At 39.1% G+C, this 15,044-nt stretch overlaps 1 protein-coding gene across 7 annotated transcripts in view; it reads right to left on the bottom strand.

Moving 5' to 3' along the window:
* The window catches only part of HIVEP2 (HIVEP zinc finger 2), a 174,346-nt gene that overhangs the window by 157,463 nt on the left and 1,839 nt on the right, over window positions 1-15,044 (bottom strand). Inside the window, exon 1 of one of the 7 annotated variants that reach the window (XM_084889313.1) lies at window positions 14,693-14,809. The exons of 4 other annotated variants lie outside the window; for them this stretch is intronic. The gene's annotated coding sequence lies outside the window, so the exon portion shown is untranslated. Of the gene's footprint in view, window positions 1-14,057; window positions 14,176-14,381; window positions 14,590-14,692; window positions 14,810-15,044 lie in introns of those variants that run through there. 2 more of the 7 variants (XM_084889315.1, XM_084889316.1) reach the window with 2 other exon arrangements.

The raw sequence follows: 15,044 nt of genomic DNA, 5'->3' as shown, positions 1-15,044 counted from the left end.
CCATTACACACTGCAGGACCACAGTGTTTCTGTGAAGCCAGTTCTCTCCGAAAGCAGAGCCCAGCTCGAAGTTAACTGTAGGCAGCAGATGAAGATTATGGCTCACTGAGTGAACAGGAACATGCAGGAACTAAGTCAGAAGTGCATTATACAGACACACAAGCACACAGATGAATGAAGAAACCTTTTATGAAAAACCCACCTACCTACATGCTTCACAACCTCAAGTTTCAGTAAGACCCTTCAGCATTTTCAAACCCCATGATTTTTTTTTCTTACAAACTGCCCTCAAAAAAGACAGCCTTCTCTTTATTAAAGGGCCCTTAGCACAAATTACTACTGCCTTGATCCCTTCAAAGCTGGATAACTATACAAAGTACAGTACCTGTCCCTAAGACAGTCCTCAGACCTACAGGACTTTCAAACACTGTCCATTCCCTCCTCTAGATGATAACAAGAAGAGGTATCATTACCTCATACCTTTCAGGCTCTTGGTAAAAGCCAGTATGTTCTTCAAATGGAAATATATATATAGTACTCAAGTGTTTCAGAACACACTCCCTCCATCTATATTTAATATTTCAGAATAGACCTTCAATAAAGTCTAAATAATAGTAAAATGCTCAGATGGCCTATAATCAACTGTTATTGAAACATCAGTGTTCCCACATGCATTAAATTATAATTAAAAATTAATGAACTCTATGTTATTTTATTACAACAAACTCTTTTCTATTGTCTCCTAGTCCCTCACAAAGTTTTGTGTACTTCTCCAGAGACTAAAAGAATGACTAAATCTAAAATAAGTTACTTTCCACAGTGATTAAAGGTGCCAAAATCAAAGTACTCACTTTTGTTTTGGCAACATACAATAATTAACATTGCTATTGTCTAATGTATTGACTGCTTCTGCACATAAATCCACTTGTACTATGAAATAGTTGTCCATTTAGGTATTCACCATCTCTACTATTCATTATGTGGATTAATAAGCAATCTATGTAGATAAATTAGAAGAAGAGAGTTTTTTCATACTTAATAAAGATAGTCAACCCAAAGTAAGACTATTTTTCAAAATTATTATTAACATGCAATAAAACTCATTGTATATGTAAGGTACTTTATAAGTAACACACCTACATAGAAGTATTTCCCAACATTCTATATCTCCATTTTTTTAAAATATGTTTTTATTGATTTGAGGAAGAGAGAGAGAGAGAGAGAGAGAGAGAGAGAGAGAGAGGGAGAAGAAACATTGATATGAGAGAGAAACATCAATTGGTTACCTTCCACACATGCTCCACCTGGGATCAAACCCACAAGCGAATATGTGCCCTGACCAGGAATTGAATCTGCGATCTTTCAGTGCGCAGGACGATGCTCAACTAGCTAAGCCACAGAGTCCAGAGCTGTGTCTCCCTTTTTAATTACTATAAATTGAAGAAAAGGTCAATTTGTTTTATACTAAAATGGCAACCATTTGAGATAACCTAGGTGTCAGTATGGCATGTCATTTATATGGCCAAAGAGTAGTAAATAGAAAAGGTATTAATAACTTACACAGGTGTGAATATAATATAACAACATGTCCATCAGCAATGTATTTACTTTACAGTTATGATTAGTAAATGTCCTTGAAACACTTGTTGGGTTTCTGGGACAAAGAAAATAATAATGATAGCTAATTCAAAGCCAATATGTCTTAAATGCAAAACACACATAATTCATACTCTTTATAAATGAAATAGAATTTCTGCATGGAAATTTTCACATATATTTTATTTCATTTAACTATGTTTGTAAAGTTATGGAACTACCAAAATCAGGAACCAAATTTACAACGTGTTATAGTACATGTGCCCACCATTCATTCTTATTTTAGGTACAAACTCTTTAAACTGCAATATAGGCTTTACCCAACATATTCCAAACATTCTAACTTTTTACCAGTATTCACTTGATATGCATCTTATGCTGCCCTTAAGTCAGATGCTCCTCTGAAAACACTCTTGATACTTGCTCACATTGGTGCCCGTCAAAATTAAGGCCTATCTGAAGCATCCCTTTCTCCCATGAAACCTCTTGGGATCTCATGGACCAGGGGTGATTTTATACCTTAACATTTCATATATGCCTCTCGTGTAGTAGTTAAACTGCTTCTTTTAATTATAGCTCCCTTAGCAAAGTTATTTCCCGTAACATAATAGATTATAAAGTTTTGATGATGAAAACAGTGAAGCACTCTTCTTTGCATCTTACATTCTATTTCTATCTCTACTGTGTTTTATATTCCCATGTACCTTACACATGCCAGAACCTCAATAATTACATTTATGAAAATAGATTTTTATTACGTGAGTATACATTCCAACTCTGTTCCAGCTGTAAAAGTCTTAGCAAGCATGTCTAGTAGGTCTTTTCCATAAAATGTTTCTAAACCAGTTGGCAAGAGGCTACATTCTGAAGAGTAACTGGAGACAAGCAATTTATTTTTTCGGGACTCATAACAAACATAGCCTGGAGTACATTTTCAGACATGAACAGCCTGATCCCTGAAGAAATTAATAAAACGAAAATGAAAACTACATTATAAAAGGTCTTTTTGAAGGAACCAGTAATATTTAGTCTGGATAAAAGAATACTTTGGGTGAACATAATCGCAAGCTTGTCATGCAAGTCAATGAGTAAACTAGTTCTGGATAGCTGCAGAGGGTCAACTGCTGATAAACTGAAGCATCTAAGAGAGCAACAGGGCCAAAACCGGTTTGGCTCAATGGATAGAGCGTCGGTTTGGGGACTGAAGGGTCCAGGGTTCGATTCCGGTCAAAAGCATGTACCTTGGTTGCGGGCATATCCCCAGTAGGCAGCTGATCAATGACTCTCATAGATGTTTCTAACCCTCTATCTCTCTCCCTTCCTCTCTGTACAAAATCAATAAGATATATATATAAAGAGAGAGAGAGAGAGAGCGCACGAGCGAGCGAGCGCAACAGGCCTCCCTAAGAAAGGAAGAGGTATTTTAGCAGAGATTGAATGCCAGCAGTCCTTGGTGATTTGTTCTGAGTGATTCATTTCTCCTTGCTCGGTTAGGGATTAAATGATGCCTCCAATGGTTTTATCTAACCCTGAAATTCTATGAGAGACATCACAATGAAAGTGTCCTGTCACCATTTGACATATCAATACGTTAGATTCTATACCTAAGCAAGTTAATCAGCATAACTTAAATTAGACCCTTTAAGAGATGCCCTAAATAAGTCACCACTCTAAATATATCACAGTGACAGGAACAACTAAAACTTCTCCCAAATGCTAAACTGCCCAAAACCAAGGTCTGACCCACCTGGAAAAAAGCACTTGGGAAAGATTACATTGACTAAGGAAGCAGGCCATTTGCATATTCCTCATTTTCTCCTAAAAGTTGTATTTCTTCCAACATAGACCTCAGAATCCCACTTCTATATCCTTCCCTTCTCCCTACTTCATTTATTTTTAAAAATACTTACACATTAGACATAAAAACAGTAGTTTGATTTACACTGTCTATTGTAAAAATTTCTAATGAAATTTAAACCAAAACCAATTGCCTTCCAGTAGATCACAAATGTTGGGCATACTATTAGGCATCGTTTGCTTTTACAGCCATAAAAAAGGGTTAATATAATCATAGCAGATATCAAAATTAGGGCCAATTTGTTATTAATTTCAAAATGTCTTCTGTTTGATTCTCATTTCTGCCCTTCCTATATACCCCATAAGAATATAAAAAAAGAAAGACTAATTATCAGGATATTTTTCTTCCACTATAAATTGTTGAAATTATTAGGTAAAAATGTTAAATTTTTCAGATCAGCTAGTATTATCCATGATAACTATTTTCAGACATCATTAGGTTTAACATTAGCACACTGGTACCAAACATGGCCAACAATCAACCGATGACTGAACAAATTTGGAGTTTGTCCATTAGAAAATCTAATCTCCACACTTAGCATCCAATTATCTGCTATATTCCATACTGCCAGGTGATTTGTTTTAAAAGGTCATTTTGAATACTCTCAGCCACTTAGCCCTTTTAAAAAGCTACATTTGATTAAATCTGGGCATCAAGTCCTTCACAAATATTCTCAGGTCATTGTACAAGTAAACATGACAAATTCAAAAACAAATGTTTCTGGATTCCTTTTCTTTTGTTTGAATATGGGTATAAATATCTGGAAATGCTGTTACACATGTGCATTAGTGACCTACACAAAATGTAAATGCATCAGAGGATATTACAAGCCATGGAGCTGCTGACCATAATCTTTCTGAAAACAATTACATATGCCTGTAATAAGTTGCATCAATAGCAGTCAATTATCACAAGAACAGTCTACTCACCCTTGTCACAAATGTATTGCCGTGTATCACATTTATTTTCACCTGAATTATTCTCAAAACCTAGTGTTGCTTCATATCCTAAAAATAGCCACCCCAATTCCCTTGTGTTTTACCCTGCTCTGTTCCCAGGAGGTAGGACAGTGCTATAAACAATGCTGCATTTTTACAGATGAAGAAATAATGAAATATAACAGAGGTACAAGCCACTTTGCCTGAATCCTTTTGAAAATCAATAATGAGGCGAGCAATAAACTACCAGGGTCAAGGTTTGCTGTCAGCTGTCTGGTGCCCTCTGCGGCCCTGCTGTGGGCCCTAATGAGCACATCCTCACAACCAGGACAGAAAAGACATTTGAAATCCTCCTTTTCTCCCGAAAGTCTGTATTTCTCCCAACACAAACTTTGACACATACCAAACAAACCGAATGACCACAAAGTACATTGAGTGTTTATAACCCTGGATTCTTCCCTTGCTTAGAGAAATAAAGATTATTCAAAATGTAAGCACCAGGAGAAGAAGAAATGGGTAATTAGAAGCTGAACTTTCCATGACCTGTCCACAAAGTATTGGGTCAGCCATCAGCATTGTCCCACAGGGCACTGCTGAGTTGCAAAGACAGATTTCCTCACTGAGAGAAAAAGACTCACACCCTAGCCTTCACTCCTTCAATTTTCTTTGCCTTCACAGACGAGCATATGTAATGGGAGAAAGGAATACACTCCCTTTTTCCGCCGAATTTATCCAAGCAGGCCCAACAAGAAACAGCTCTTCCTCAACCCCACAGCGACCCCTTCCCACACCTTTCCTTCTCAGAGCACCCTGAACAAAATACGGCCAGAGAAGACTGTCCCCCATAGAAGAATCGCAGTTCAACTACAGACTTCCCTGCCCAATTGCAAGGGAAAATTACCTCAAGATGGCCCCATCTGTTCACATGTTAGAAAATTCAAGGGGAAGTGCAGAGCCCAGGGTGACCTTGACTATGGCTGTCAAGAGTGTTTGTGACTGCTGGGTGGGTGGGTATGGCAGTTGTTTCTTGGACAACTTCTTAAAAAGCTAAAGAAACTCAGAGTGAGCAGACTGGTGGACTATAGCTATAGGAGGGAAGACGAGACTTCTTCCCTCACCAGGTTCTGATGACCACCCCTCCCATCTTACAGTGAGTCAAATTTTTCTTGCCACACTGTTAGGCTGCTTGAGAATTATGACTTTGAACATTCATCAAATGTTTCTCAGATGCCTACTGCATACCATCACATTGCCTGCATGTATGTGAATCCAGTAGAAATTTTAGAACAAAAATTATCAGTAAAAAAAAAAGAAAGAAAAATTCATTTCAATAAGATTAAAAATATACACTCCAATATAAGTGGTGGCAAGCACCTCACATTAACAAGCTTATAAATTTGTTTTACAATAGAAGGCATCCTTTGAAAAGCATTTTTTCTCTCCTATACAACAATAATCAGGACCTGACTCTACAGGTTGTGAAAATCCATAATCCTGAACCCTAAGGGAATTTAAAAAATAATAATAATAATAACAAAACTAGGCTATGATATTGAAATCTGTAAAAACAGTACCTCTTGGAAAACTACCTTACTAGGAAAATACATAGATATAACAAGCGAAATATTTTCATCAGTGATTTAGTAAGTCTTGCAGTGCTTCTTCAACTGCTATCTGGCTTGAGAGACCCAATATAAAAGTAGATTCCTAAAAACACTGGAAAGTAGTACAAAGACAGAATTTGGCCTAAAAAGTTAGTCCAACAGAATGTAAATGCCATGAGGGACCAGTGTGTGTGTGTGTGTGTGTGTGTGTGTGTGTGTGTGCTATTTTGTTCACTGATAAGCCTCTAGTGTCTAGAATAGCATCTTTCTAGAACAGGTTTAGTTAGTAAAAAAAAAAAAAAAAAAATTTAATCAGCAGTCCCATGAATGCCCCAGTTGCGTCTCCTAAGCACACCCAAGGTCCCACAAGGAGACACTGGTTATCCTGCTCTTGCGATTGACATTGTTCAAGTTGGGTAATTCAGGCCCCAAAGACTATTTTTTAGACCAAAAACTCCAGAAGAATGAATCCCAGAGAATCAGAGAATATAGTTAACTTCACTACTATAGCACTGGTTGAGCTCAATAAGTAATACCCCAAACTTTAACAGATATTTCCATTTGTTAAATGTTGAAAAAATGTGCATTCTGACATCATTTAAATCAATAGATTAAAAGGCCATTTGAAAATGTGTACAACAATTTGCATTCTTTTGGGTTTTTCTTTTGGCCTAATTCCTTCTTAATAATAATCACATCTATCAGGTAGTATACATATACTATGTGCTCATTAAGATTTGCACACACATTTGCAAATCCTCACTGTGTAATCTCCAGCAGCTAAGTGACTTTTCTAAATTCCCCCAGTTGATGGTAGAGTTGGAATTCACCCTGTTCTGTCTGATTTCAAATTTATGCTCTTAGCCCCGAGGTTGCCTGTATATGTCACTAGCAGATGTGCATCAACTAGTGAGGGAAAATACTGTGCAAAGTGATGGAAATGGTTAACAATACAATCTTGATGCCTAGCATTTGCTTAAGCTGCATGGCATGGTGGACAGACCAAATGATTTGGGAGCCAAATAGTCCTGAGTTCTAGTTCTGATTCATTATTGACTATCAGAGTATCCCCGCAAAAAATCATGAAAATAATAATGCCAAATATTTTGGGGGGTTGTTATTGAGAGTTACTGCTATGAAACCTGGCACAGAGTAAGTGTTCCTTAAGCCTACATTCCCTTCCCTCTAACGGGTTTGCTAAATTGGCACTGTGCTGATTTTTTTAAAGTGTTTAGTTCAACCTTGTAATACCATAATTACTGAATATAATGACACTGCATTCTCCAGAACTACAAAGTAGAATTTATAAACTGATAGAATATGAGTTGGGAGAGGCTTTCGAGGCCATCTGTTCCAACCTTTTCCATTTCCAAATGAAGTCCAAAGTGTTTAAAAGACATGCTTCCAAGTTTTTACAGAAAGCTCAATGCAAAGACACACTAGTCCTTATGTCTCTCCACCCCAACTCCCACTCTATCCCCAGTTTTTGCCTCACATTGCACAGGCGTGGCAATGCATGTAATTTTCAGACAATTAAGCAGTATAAAATAACCTCAGTTTAATTGCATCCAATTAACAAGCCAAATTAGTGTTTCATATGTACACTATTAAATGAGTTGTCTGGTTTCCAAAAGAAATAAAACACTGTTTCAAATGAATCTAGCATTTCAGTGAGCAAAGCTACTTACAATTTAAATTACCTTTCCTATAATCTTCTTTATATGGAGTTAGACCTAATTTTGAAATAAATACTTTCTGCACTATCAGGATGCGAATGCAGGCTATATTTCAAGTATCAAAATGTTCTTTCTCACAGAACACATACGATTTTCTAAGATTAGTATATGTGGGTATGCGGTTGTGCATGCCTACCCACATATGCATGCTACAGATCACTAACAAAATACAAATGAGGGTCTGTCTATATTTACCTACTGCCTGGTTTCAAAAGTCCCACCTTTTTATTGGACTCTTGAAATCAAATGAATCTGCCACAGTGCAAATAGAAGAGCTTCCCTGATATACAGCTTTCTTTTTCAGAGAAAATCAATCAAATAAATCTTAGTTAAAAAAAAAAAAAAAAGCATTTCTTTTCATTACATTGCACTACACTATCTCTCCAGTATTGTCGTGATTTAGGTAAAAATGGACACCAGTCAAAAAGTGGTATTTTAATGAAGGATGCAATGAATCATCTATGGGTTTCTAAAAATATTTACACCTAAAAATACAAATAGCTTATAATCTTAAAAATAACCATCTTTATAAGCTGGTGTTTGATGGCCAATTTACTATTAATATTTATAAATATTGTCTGGAGTAAGAAGTTTTATAGTAGGTTAAAATAATGATTCAGTACTATACTTAAAATGTAGTGCAAATGGACAATCTGTTATACTTACTTGACCATGCTTAGCAAAACATTTTTTATCACTTTTGCTATTTATTTTTAAGATGTCTGCTTATAGGATAGAAGAACTCAAATCGTCATGCAATAATGTCAACTTTATTATTTCTCTTTAGGGCATTATAGCAATGTAACCGTCTCCTTGCTGCCAGTATACCCATCCCATATCGCTTGTAATCTTCCTAAACACACACCACTGCACCACTCCTCTGCTCAAAAACTTTAAGTGGCGCCAACTCTCTCACACGATGGGGAACCGATGTACCTTTGCAGCTGCTCCTTCTCTCTCCTGGTACTTTATGTCCTACCCTTCCCTCTTAGTAGAATTTGTTGGAATTCAAGGCCCTCAGTCAAAAATCACTTCCTCCCACAAAGACCCTCTAGTCTTTCTGGTTGGAAGAAAACATGCTCTCATTCATACTCTACTCTCACTTGTAAGTTTTAATGTAGCCACGTGTCTTCTCTAGATTGTGAACTTGTTAGAGTCAGAGATCACCATCCTTATACCTCTCAGTTACTCATTCTGAGCCCTGAGTCTGACTCCAGAGCTCAAGGTTGGAATTCCTACCTAAGCTGATTCCTTTTGCCATCTAAAGTGAGTTTTATACATTATATAAATTTTAAAACAGGGAACAAATTAATTAAATGACACAGTTGACAAAATGGAACATGAGTCCAAAAATACATAAATGAATGTTATTTTCACTAACTTCTTTTTCTTTTCTTTTTCTTCATATTCTTTTGTTACTCCTCTAATCATATGGAGAGTTAAAAAATAAGATCTAAACTTTTCCAAAGGTCCTGTAGATAAATTATCTGAGGAACTGAATGATTCGCTAGCTGTTTAGAAACATATAGATCCAGCTCATGCAGGGCTCTAAAGATTAATCGGTTACTTCCCACAAGGACTTGTAAGGACTTCTCAATTGTTAATTATTCAGTAATTAAATCAATGGTGCTGGCCAATTAACTGGAGCCCCAAATAAGTGGGGTTTTTTTAATGTAAATTATTTATTCTTTAAAAACTTATCTGCAAATAATAATAGCAAGCCAACCCCTCCAACTGAAGTCAGTGATTGAATCAAAACAAATTTCTACTGGGCCGAGGACCACTGATGAGAAAGAAATATGATGAGACACATGTTATATACATCAGCCTACTCAAACTACTAGTCCCTGCCTCCCAAATTCACTCTCCAATGATCAGTCTCTCACCCCTAACATGACCAATAGTAGAGTCATCAGACATCCTGATATGCCAAGGATAGCCCCCACCCCCATTTATGCCAGGATAGGTAATCATTCTAGTGATCAACCTGCCCACATGGTCTGGCCTCACCTTGCATCACCTCTCTTCCTATCTGTGCTCCAGCATCACTGGCTTGCTATCAACTCCTCAAAACACTGTACATCCTCCAACCTGAGGGCATTTGTATTATTCCCTGGATACAATACTCTTCCCCTCTTCGTACCTACCATTTTCTACCTGACTCTTACCTTTCAGTCTCACCTCAAATATCACCTCCTCAGAGAGGTGGCTTATTAAGCCATAAGACAGGGGGGATATACCCCTTGTTATACACTCCTTTATATTTCTTCCATAACACTCATAATAAATGGGCATTACATATATTGGTCCACCATATTATTAATATTTGTCAGCTTGAAAAGATTAGAAGTTACTTTTCTAGTCTAGATCATTATATCCTTGGTATCTAGCACAAAGCCTGAGCCATAGTGGAATAAATAGATGAAAAATTATATTGACCAATAATGGCTGTCATAATACTCTGAAGACTGGATTAAGATTATACATGAGTTAAAAGTCAAAAATGCTGGCTGGCCCTGAGTACTTCTTTCTTTTTCTTTCTTTCTTTTTTTTTTTAAATATATTTTATTGATTTTTCACAGAGAGGAAGAGAGGGGGATAGAGTTAGAAACATCGATGAGAGAGAATCATAGATCAGCTGCCTCTTGCACACCCTCCACCGGGGATGTGCCCACAAGGTACATGCCCTTGCCTGGAATCGAACCCGGGACCTTTCAGTCTGCAGGCCGACGCTCTATCCACTGAGACAAACTGGTCCCGGCCCTGAGTACTTCTTGATCTTACATCCAACCACCCGGTGACTCAGATGTGGTAGGACAAACCCCACCTGCTTCCTACCTGGATTCCTCTTTAGGCACACAAACATCATTTTCATCTCTCCAAAGCACTTTCTTCAAATAGGCCTAAATATGACTAACTAGTTAATTTTCAAATTTTAAACTGATAGGAAACCTAAAGTTATGAACACTTGTAGAATAGATCACATAACAGTAACTCAAATAATTTGTGACACCGTTTATCAAGCAGTTCAGAATCTATTCCAAATGCAGTCATGAAGACAGGATAGTCCTATGTCAATCTTTATGTTAGTTCCATGGTCCACCTCAGAGAAGCCGAAGACTCCACAGGCCAAGTAAGCTATGTTATCCCCTTGGGTGTAACTTGGGAGTTGTGTCACAAAAATAGATAAAGTGCTAAAACATTTTTCCAAATTGCTTAGAGCCATCTCATACCTACAAAATCTGATTTATAACTTCCTTTTTTTTAAAAGCATTACCTTAAATAGCACCTAGTAAGCAATATTTTTTTATTGTGATGAAGTATCAGGAACCAACAGAAAATTATATCACTTGTACAATTTCCTTTAAATACATTCTCATTTCATTAAAGCTTTCCTATTTTCTTTCAATCCTCTGTATTTATCCATAGCTTCAAACACTGAGGAGCCTCATTGGAACATTCACTAAAGTTTTATTCAAGATTAATTAAGGCTCTGCCTGCGTGGTTACAGCAAACCCATACACGCTGGATGGTTGGACATTTCTTGAAACCTGAAGTCCACTGGGCTGGGTTAGCAAAATTCCTCTAGTCCTTCTTAAATATCACTTAAAAACTTGCAATACTTACATACCAGTATTAGCCAAAAGATGGATTCACAAAGAATGCATTAAAGAATGTAAATCCACTAACTGGAAGCACATCATTTAAATTGTGAACTATTTCTCCACCTACAGGACTAGCACATATACCAACAGAGAGTGCTGCTGATGCTGACTATGAATCAAAATGTGAAAACAATGTGTTTTTAACAGATTTAGGTGATTAGCGGCCTGTCTGATTGACAATCATCCATCCAGTAGATTTCAGACACCTTTCCCTTATTATAATAGTTGCCACATCAGGTATTAAATTATTCCACATCCTAATGGATAACACTTTCACTCATGCCAAATAACATTTTCAATAAGTCTTTAAAACTACTTTTCCTATGTTGAAGCTTTCCAGTTAACCTCAACTAATAATTGAAAACTCAAAAATCTAAAACCGACACAAATAGAGTACTTGTTATTTATTAATGCTGCTATTAAAATAAGGCCTACTTTAAAAAAAAAATAGGCAACTTCTTAAATAAAGATTTTTTTCATTTTAAATTGAAGAAGCATAAAATTTTCAACCTGGTATTCTGAATCATGATAAAGTGCCAAAGGCTCAAGCAGACACATGTACCATTATTCCACAAGGAACGCCTGCATACATGTTATCTCTGTTTTGTTGTCGTAGTAACAAGAACATTTGTAAACACATCCCAGGTAAAAGGAACCTGATCAATCAAAACATTCTACTGGCTAATCTTGCAATGTAGTCAAACAACGTAATTTTATTATGTAATAATATACACATAGTAAATCCCTTTAAGATCTATTTTTTATAGAAATATTTTATCTACTTTAATAGTATTTTTCCAAAGGCCTCCATAGGATCTAATCATTTAAGAATCAGTTACATTTTAAATTTGTAATATCATTAATACACTTACATCCCTAAAATTGTCCCCAAATCAATTTTATCATAAGTACATGAATATATGTAGTCTTTAATAAAGCCAACCACATAAAATAAAATCACCATAACAGGAATATTTATGCCAATAAGCAATTTTTGTTTTATACCTGACCTATTTTCAAAGTAAGAAACACGGATCATTTTCAAAAGGTTCACCATTGTAATATATAACATTTTTCTATAGATAAGAAACAGAATGAATATTTCAAACCTAGTGGTGAAAAAGGATTATGACAATCTTCATTGCCAGTATTAAGTGGATGCTAGCAAATCCTTTTCACCTCAAAATAAAAATGGACCATTCTATTCATGACTCCTTAGTGTCCCACAGAAATTCTGTCTTAATAATGAAAATGATTTCTTAAGGGGAAAGCATTTCTGTCTTGATAAATTATTTGGCCTATATCCTAAAAATCGAACCAAATCTACTCATTACACAATCTACTTAGTTAAAATTTTGCTTTGGCAGTCTTACAAAGTGAAAAAGCGCAAGACATTTAAATTATAACTGTATGTATTATATGTAAAGTATATATTGTTTTTATCTATGTAATATAATATATGCAAATATTTCAAATAATTTGCTTTGCTCAAGGACAAACATCACCAAACATTACTAGATCACTGGAGGAAACGTGTCTAATAAAGTTAAATGGTCCTTTTCTATGAGGCTAGATCATTGTAAATTTAATTAAAATCGATCTTATTAATATTTCAAGTAATTTCTGGCCTTGATTATGCACTACAAAGAAAAATTGTACTGAAGAGGAAAGTCAATACCTTTGACTAGAGCTCAGAGTATGCTAAAATAATAATAATAATAATAATAATAATAATAAGACACACACACACAAAAAAAAAAAAATCCATACAATTCTCTTGCGAATTACCAAGGTCTAGCCTTTGGCGGTAGGGAAGAGTACCGGTATTTATTTAGAGGTAAACTGAGTTATTTTTAAAATGGCAAAAAAAAAAAAAAAAAAAAAAAAAAGGAAGGAGAAAAATCAGTTCAGATTTTCCATTCTAAATGAAAGTACCGGAAACAAGCCTTTTTATGTTCATTTTCGGCCTAAGTAACTGTGCAGAGAATAAGGCTTTCACAGTGTCAGTTGCACACACTGCTTCCTGTGCGAATTCTAAGCCATTACAGGTGTCCTAAAGGCCTCCGCAGAAACCTATTACCAGGGGATTCCTCCGGTCCCCCGAAAGCTATCCTTACACTGCCCTTCTTCACCCCGCACACATTATTGCCCATCTCCTCCAACTGTCTCGATTAAGGACCCTTTCATTTCTCTGCACCGCCTGGGTTAAAGCACCCAGCTGCCCTCAGCATAGCAGGTAAAAGCTTTCTCGTGAGAGAGGACTAGTTCCTGCGGTCCTTTTCAGTTGGATGCTTTCAAGTCAGAGAGAGAAGCCACTCCAAGAAAACCCTCCTTCCCTGCTTTGCCCCCACTGGGAGCCACGTCCCCGAAGGACAACACCAAGGGGCACGTCCTGACCTTCTATCCCCTCATCCCCTTTGGGTTTGGAGGGTTGGGGTCTCATTTCCTACTGTCCTCTGCAGCACTGGCTGTGTTATGTAAGAGGCACAGGACGCGGAGGCACATGCGTATAAGGCGCACGGATCTGTGATAGCAGCTGGGGTGGCAGATCTGGAGTCTCCCCCCCCACCACCACCAAATACCACAGGCACCCTGCACACCCATCACCCCTTCCCACCCGCTCACCCAGCCGCCCCCACGGCACTGTTTTCCTGTCTCACCCCTGCCAGTCCCAGACGCACAGAATGGAAAGGCGGGAGGAGGGGTGACGGGAGGTGAAGGAGGAGGAGAGGCAGCGGCGGCAGCACATCTGCTTTGATAGCAGCCGGCGGAGCCGCCGCGGCAGAGCCCCCTCGTTAACCCCCTTCCTGCGGCTGCACCACGTCATGGAACATTCCCGGAACGGGCCAACGTTCCACCCACTTCAGGGAACAGACATAAAGGCGCAGACCCGGCTCCCCACGGCGCACACAGCCCAGACACACATGTCCCTTCCCGGTCCCCGGGAGGGCGCACACACCAACACGCATGCAAGCCGCCCCCACCGGTCTCCGCGCGCCCCCGGTCCGCCCGCGCCGCCGCCGGGAGCCGCTCCGCGGCCGGTGCACCCGCAGGGCGAGGGGGGCGCCTGCGCCTGAACCTTCCATCGAGACAGTCCCCTCCTTCCTCGCTTCCTTCCTTCCTTCGCTGCTTCCTTCCTTCCTTCCCTCCGCGCCGGGCAGGAGAAAGGAGTCGCTGAAATGCCAACAGCCTGTGCCCTCCGCCACGCTCCCTCGGCCGCAGGCCGGCGGCCGGCCCTGGCTCCGCGGCCCCCTTCCTCCCCGCGCCGCCCGGCCAGCCCTCCCTCCCCCGCTACCTGGCGGCGCGGCCGGAGCGCGAGCCGCAGCGGTGCGCGCGGTGCACGTCCCTCATTAGCAACGGGGCGCATTCCTGCCTCCAGCGCCCGCTCCCGCGCGGCCCTCTCCCCCCCCCTCCCCGCCCCCCAGGACATTACGCAAAGCAGCCTCCCCTCATCTGCATAGGTCCGCGGCCAGGGTATTCCCCGCGTTTGCCAACGCGCCCGACCCCCCTCTCCGGGTCTCCCCCATCCCTGCCCCTGCCGACCCTCTCACCCCGGGAAGCCGGGAGGCACCGCGGCCGCGCCGGGAAGGGCGATGGAGCCCGGCGGCGGCGGAGGCTATTTCGGTTATAAAGTGAAACAAGCTCCC

Source organism: Pipistrellus hanaki, assembly GCF_964339955.1.
Source record: "Pipistrellus hanaki genome assembly, chromosome: 7".
Taxonomy (NCBI): Eukaryota; Metazoa; Chordata; class Mammalia; order Chiroptera; family Vespertilionidae; genus Pipistrellus; species Pipistrellus hanaki.
Note: the sequence above shows the minus strand (reverse complement) of the source record. Positions and strands in the feature narration are given on the sequence as shown.